Source organism: Peromyscus californicus, unplaced genomic scaffold (assembly GCF_007827085.1).
Source record: "Peromyscus californicus insignis strain IS unplaced genomic scaffold, ASM782708v3 Scaffold_4__1_contigs__length_199733344, whole genome shotgun sequence".
In the NCBI taxonomy this organism is placed as follows: Eukaryota; Metazoa; Chordata; class Mammalia; order Rodentia; family Cricetidae; genus Peromyscus; species Peromyscus californicus.
In genome coordinates, this window is record NW_026294562.1 from 35127300 (window position 1) to 35134464 (window position 7165).

Here is a 7165-nt window from a genome sequence, read left to right on the forward strand (position 1 = left end):
GGCCATGTTGATGTAGGTGTGGCCTTGTTGAAGGAAGTGTGTCACTGTGGGGGCAGGCTTTGAGATCTCTTTTGCTTAAGCTTTGCCCAGCATCTGAGACCATTTCCTGTTGCCTTCTGATCAAGATGTAGCTAGCACCACATCTGCCTGGATGCTGCCATGTCCTGCCATGATGGTAGTGGACTGAGCCTCTCAAACTGTAAGCGAGCCATCCCAATTAAATGTTTTCTTTTATAAGAGTTGCTGTGGTCATGGTGTCTCTTCACAGCAATAGAAACCCTAACTACGACAATGTGTCTGTATGAATGTGGCACTTGTGTGTGGGTGCCCACAGAGGTCAGAAGGGGGTGTCAGATCCCCTGCAGCTGGAGTTACATGAGCCTCCTGATGTAGGTCCTGGGAACTGAACTCTGGTCCTGTGGCAGAGCACCAGACACTCTGAACTTCTGAGCCATCAATCCGGCCCTTCCTTCTGTTTTCTTTATACACAGCTCTCTGTCATATTGTTTTGTACTGGGATATTTATATTAAAGTTTTCTATTCATAAAATTCTCTCTTTCTGTTGCTCCTATGATATTTAGGAACATGCTGTGATATAGTCAGCACTAAGAACTGTCTAAAAAATAGAAATCTGTTTTTAATAAGTAACGCAGCTAACAGAAAACTGCATGTTTTTCTTTATGTAACTTCTGTGAATATCTGTAAGAAAAAAAATCAAAAAAAAAAAAAAAAAAAAAAAAAAAAAAAAAAAAAAAAAAAAAAAAAAAAAAAAAAAAAAAAAAAAAAAAAAAAAAAAAAAAAAAAAAAAAAAAAAAAAAAAAAAAAAAAAAAAAAAAAAAAAAAAAAAAAAAAAAAAAAAAAAAAAAAAAAAAAAAAAAAAAAAAAAAAAAAAAAAAAAAAAAAAAAAAAAAAAAAAAAAAAAAAAAAAAAAAAAAAAAAAAAAAAAAAAAAAAAAAAAAAAAAGTTTAAAGCTGGCAGACCACAGTCCCTCATCAAAGGAAGTTAGGACAGCAGCTCACAGCAGGAACCTGGGGGCAGCAACTGAGGCCATGGAGAGGTGCTGATTACCGGGTTGTTCCCCAAGGCTAGCTTAGCCTGTTTTCTTATGCCCCTCCCCCTCATCCAGGACCACCTGTTCAGGAGTAGTGCCACCTGCAATGTGGACCCTCCCACATCAATCACTTATTAAGAAAATGCACCACAGCTTGTCTACAGGCCAGTCGGGGGGGGGGGGGGGGCATGTTATGGTATTTGATATCTAAGGCTCCTCCTAGCTTTGGAACTATGCAAAATGTCAACAATCAAATGTTCCATATCACGTGGGTAGAGATGGTGTGGTGGTTTGAATAAGAAATGTCCTCCCCATATGATCAAGCATTGAGTACTTGGGCCTCAATTGCTTGTGCTGTTTGGATGGATTACAGGGAAATGCAGCCTTGCTAGAGGAAGTATATCACTGGGGGTGGGCTTGAGATTTTTAAAGTCTCACACCACTTTTGGTGCGCTCTCTCTGCTCCATGCTTGAGGTTAAAGATGTGATCATCGCAGCTTTCTGCTCCTGGACCCATGCCTACCTCTTGGAGATATGCCTTCCCACACCATCATGGACTCTTATTTCCCAGAAACTGCAAGCCAAATCAACGCCTTCTTCCTAAGTCACTTTGGTCATGGAATTTTATCACAACAACAGAGAGGAACTAATACAAGTTATTAATATAGAATGGGGCCACTGCATTGAAGAACCTGACCATGTTGGTTTGGGGAGAATATGGAAGACTTTGGCAATTTGGACTAGAAAAGTAGTCTAATGGTGGAAGCATTGCATGTTCTAGGAAGAGCCTGGCAGACAGAAGTGCTGAGAGGAGCCCAGGTGGTGGAGGCCTGGCTCAAGAGGTTTCAGAGGGGATCAATATTAGCAACTGGGATAGAAGCTACTCCTGATATTTTGGCTAAGACTCAGCTACCTTCTACCCTTGTCCTAAACACTTGATCAAGGTTGCTAAATTTAAAAAGCAATGGACTGACTTCTATGGTGGAGGAAATTCAAGACAACATAATGTGGAATCTGCGGCTTAGCTGTTACTAGTTTCTCTTATGCAGGCCTACAATGAAAAGGAACAAGAGAGGCAGAAAGAAAGAAAAAGATCTACATTTTGGAGAGAAAAAAAGCACTAGAAAGATCAGTGTTACATCCAAGGCATGTGCTAAAAGAGAGGGTATAATTGTTAAGGAGATAAATGTTATTACGAAGAGGCCTTCTTTGCAGTGGAACGAAGGGAAATGTGCCCTCAGGGCAAGACCTTACCCAGCTTGTGAAAAAGAGCTGAAGGTGTTTTCTGCTCTGAGAGAGCAACTAAATACAAGTACTGCTGCTAATGTGATCCAAGAGGAGCAAAGTCCCCCAGAAGATGGGAGCCCAACTTGGCACTGTTGTCCACATGATGCTGGCTTTGGAGTCGTGGAGGATTCAAGAATGAAGCGATACTGGAATCTTCCTATACATATTATGCTTGTGATAATGTGACCTCCTAGCTTTCTGCCCCTGCCACTATGACTGTTGCTTGCTGTAATGCACACTCCCTCCCTTCATGATGGACTCTTATCCCTCTGAAACTATAAGCCAAAATAAACTTTTTCATTTGATGCTAATGGGCATGGTGTTTTATCACGGCAATAGGAAAATAACTAATGCAGATTGGTCTACTTTTTCTAACTGTGGTGTTCTCCTGCGGTGTGAATAATGAACAGCACATACAACATAGATGGGAAACCTTTATTAGTACATGAGAAATCAATGTGTACAGTGACCACATTATAGAAACTTTTTAATTCTCAATAAAATTTTGTAACATAGGTCTGTTTTTGTAACATAGGTCTGTTAATACAGTGTTTAGTTTCTTCCACAATCCCATGTTAGGAAGTCATGATCTTTGGTGCTAGTGGTAGAAGATGGGCCTGGCCAATCACAGTAATTTACAACTCTTGCTTACAATTGGACTTACTGTGGTTATATGATATAATTTTGACTAATCAGAGGGATACTGGTGCTGGAGCTGTAGAAGAGTTTCCTCTAGGTTAATAGGATCACTTGAAGATAGCAGCCCCCATTATTACATCCACTCGATTCCTAAAGCTAGGTAGTCATGCCCAAGTGAGGACAACTGAGAAGGCCAATGTCATAAAGCAGAAGCCATGAGACAAATCTGAAGCCCATGATGACTGGAGGGTTGTGAGATCTACTTCTAGACTTTTTTAGAGCAAAATGATGAGTTCTTTATAGTTTTGACAGTTGGTTTTAATTTTTTTGTTACTTGCAGCCAAAAGAATCCTAATGCATTTCCTTTATAGTTATTGTGCAGGTGAATGATACAAACTAAAGAGTCTCCATTGAGTTAATAGTCAGAAAATAAAGATGTATTTCTTCTATTAAACAGACTTATTTATTTATTTATCATCCTGGCTTCAGCAGTTTCCCCTTCCTTCTCTCCTCCCAGTACCTTCCCCATCTCTCCTCTGTTCCCACCCCCAAATCCACTCCTTCTCTGTTTCTGTTTAGGAAAGGGCAGCTTTGTTGTAGAATTTTATTTTAAGGTGTGTTACTTTTGTTTACGTTGCATTTGTTTAACTTTGTGAAGCTGTGTTACTGTGCCTGTCTAAAACACCTGATGGTCTAATAAAGAACTGAACAGCCAATAGGAAGGCAGGAGAAAGGATATGCTGGTCTGGCAGGCAGAGAGAATATATAGAAGGAGAAATCAAAATGGAAAAGAAGAAGTAGGCAGAGAAGAAGGAGGACTCCAGGGGCCAGCCATCCAGCTATACAGCAAGTTATGGAGTAAGAAACAAAGAAAGGTATACAGGAATAGAAAAGGAAAAGCCCAGAGGCAAAAATAGACAGGATAATTTTAAGTTAAGAAAAGCTGGCTAGAAATAAGCTAAGCTAAGGCCAGGCATTTATAATTAAGAATAAGCCTCCATGTGTGATTTATTTGGGAACTGGGTGGCAGGTCCCCAAAAGAACCAAAGAGTTGAAAAAACAAAAACAAAAACAAAAACAAAAATAAAACCAACAACATAGCTCTCCCATGAGTATCAACAAAACATGGCATATCAAGTTGCAGTAAGACTAAGCACCCCCGCATGTATTAAGACTGAGCAAGGTGACCCAGTATAAAGAGTAGGGTCCCAAAAGCCTGTCAAAAAGTCAGAGACAGACCCCATCCCCACTATTAGGAGTCCCACAAGAGGACCAAACTATACAACTGTAACATATATGCAGACTGCCTAGGTCAGTCCCATGAAGGCTCCCTGGTTGTTGGTTCAGTCTCTGTGAGTCCCTATGAGGCCAGGATATTGATTCTGTGAGTTTCCTTATGGTATCCTTGATCTCTCTGCTCCTACAATCCTTTCTCCTTCTCTTCTTCTGGATTCTCTTAACTCTGGCTAATGTTTGGCTGTGGGTCTGCATCTGTTTCCATCGGTTGATGGATGATACCTCTCTGATAATAATTAGGCTAGACACCAGTCTGGTCACAGGATATATATCTGCTATTGCTAGGAGTCTAAGCTGTGATCTTCACTGTAGATTCCTGGGAGATTCCCTTGTGCCAGGTTTTATCTGATCCTGACATGACCCCCCTTTCCAGTAGTCTCTTTCAATGCTCACCCCATCTGCCCCCCAACCTAATTGCTCATGTTCCCTTCCCCACCCGCCCTCTGTCCACTCACAAAATTTCTTCTATTTCCCCTTCCCAGGGAGATCTAGATGTCCCCCCATGAACCCTCCTTGTTACCCAGCCTCTCTGGGGCTGTGGGTTGTAGCATGGTTATCCCTTATTTTATAGCTAATATCCACTTTGAGTGAGTACATATCATGTTTGTCTTTCTCAGTCTGGGTTATTTCACTCAAGATGTTTTTTTTTTCTAAATACATTCATTTACCTTCAAATTTCCTGTTGTCCTTGTTTTTAACAGTTGAGTAATAAATACTCCTTTGTGTAAATGTACCACATTTTTTAAAATCCATTCCTCAGTTGAGGGGCTAGGTTTTTTTCCAAGTTCTAACTAGTACAAATAAAGTTGCTGTGGCCGGGCGGTGGTGGCGCACACCTTTAATCCCAGCACTCGGGAGGCAGAGCCAGGCAGATCTCTGTGAGTTCGAGGTCAGCCTGGCCTACCAAGTGAGTTCCAGGAAAGGCACAAAGCTACACAGAGAAACCCTGTCTCAAAAATAAAATAAAATAAAATAAAATAAAATAAAATAAAATAAAATAAAATAAAATAAAGTTGCTATGAACATAGTTGAGCAAATGTCCTTTGTGGTATGATTGAGTATCCTTTGGGTATATGCCCAAGAGCGGTATAGCTGGGTCTTGAGGTGTGGGAGCCCGTTCTTGGGTTCCTCGTGGCTTTACCCAGCAGGTCCTCATAGAGGATGATTAGACCACAGGCCTGAGTGCAGGTGTCTGGGATGGTCTGCACTTGGCTGTGCTGGGGGAGGAGGTCTTTTGCTCCACCCCTTGGCGTCTCTATAAAAACCCTGGGGCAGAGACAGTTGGAATAGGTTCCAGGCCCTCTCAAGGCTATCCTTTATTTTCTATCTGTCTATCTCCGCAAGATTCTCCGCAATAAATCCTTCTATCTAATATTTCCTGCTGCTTGCATTCAAGAAAACTCTGGGGAACTGTGGGGGTGGTTGGGTAAACGCCCCACATTGAGGTAGGTTGATTCCCAGTTTTCTGAGAAACACCCACACTGACTTCCACAGTGGCTGTACAAGTTTGCATTCCTACCAGCAGTGGAGGAGTGTTCCTCTTGCTCCACATCCTCTACAGCATGAGCTGTAGCTTGTGTTTTTGATCTTATCCATTCTGACAGGCATAATATGGAATCTCAGGGTCATTTTGATTTGCATTTCCCTGATGTCTAAGGATGTTGAACATCTTAAGTGTTTCTTGGTCATTTGTGATTATTCTGTTGAGAATTCTCTGTTTAGATCTGTACCCCATTTTTTAGATGGACTATTTGGTTTGTTGATGTCTGGTTTCTTGAGTTTTTTATATATTTTGGAAGTCAGTCCTCTGTCAGATGTGGGGTTGGTGAAGATCTTTTCCAATTCTGTAGGCTGCCTTTTGTCTTATTGATGGTGTCCTTTGCCTTACAGAAACTTTTCCATTTCGTGAGGTCCCATTTATTAATTGTCGATCTTAGTGCCTGTGCTATTGGTGTTCTGTTCAGGAAGTTGTATTCTGTGTTGATGTGGTTGGGATTGTTTTCCAGTTTCTCTTCTATCAGGTTCAGTGTATCTGGATTTATGTTGAGGTCTTTGATCTACCTGGACTTGAGTTTTGTGCAGGGTGATAGATACAGATCTATTTGCATTCTTCTACATGCCAACACCCAGTTAGACCAGTACCATTTATTGAAGATGCTTTCTTTTCCCATTGTATAACTTTGGCTTCTTTGTTGAAAATCAGGTGTCCATAGGCATGTGATTGTATATCTGTCTTCGATTTGATTCCATTGATCCACCTATCTGTTTTTATGCTAATACCATGTGGTTTTTATTACTATAGCTCTGTAGTAGAGCTTGAAATAAGGGATGGTGATACCTCCAGAAGTTCTTTTATTGTACAGGATTGTTTTAGCTATCCTGGGTTTTTTATTTTTCCATATGAAGTTGAGTATTGTTCTTTCAAGGTCTCTAAAGAATTGTGTTGGGATTTTAATGGGGCATTGCATTGAATCTATAGATTGCTTTTGGCAAGATGGCCATTTTTACTATAAAATTTATTAAGAAGTCAAAGGGATACAAATTGGAAAGAAAGAAGTCATTGTATCATTATCTGTAGAAGATACGATAGTATACATAAGTGAGCCCAAAAACTCTACCAGAGAACTTCTACAGCTGATAAACACCTTTAGTGAAGTGACTGGAAGATTAACTCAAAAAAGTCAATAGTTCTCATATATACAATTGATAAACAGGCTGAGAAAGAACTCAGGGAAGCAACAGCCTTCACAACAGCCTCAAATAATATAAAATATCTTGGAGTAACTCTAACCAAAGAGGTAACTACATGACAAGAACTTCAAGACTTTGAAGAAAGAAATTGAAGAAGATATCAGAAGCTGGAAAGACCTACCATACTCATGGATCAGTAGG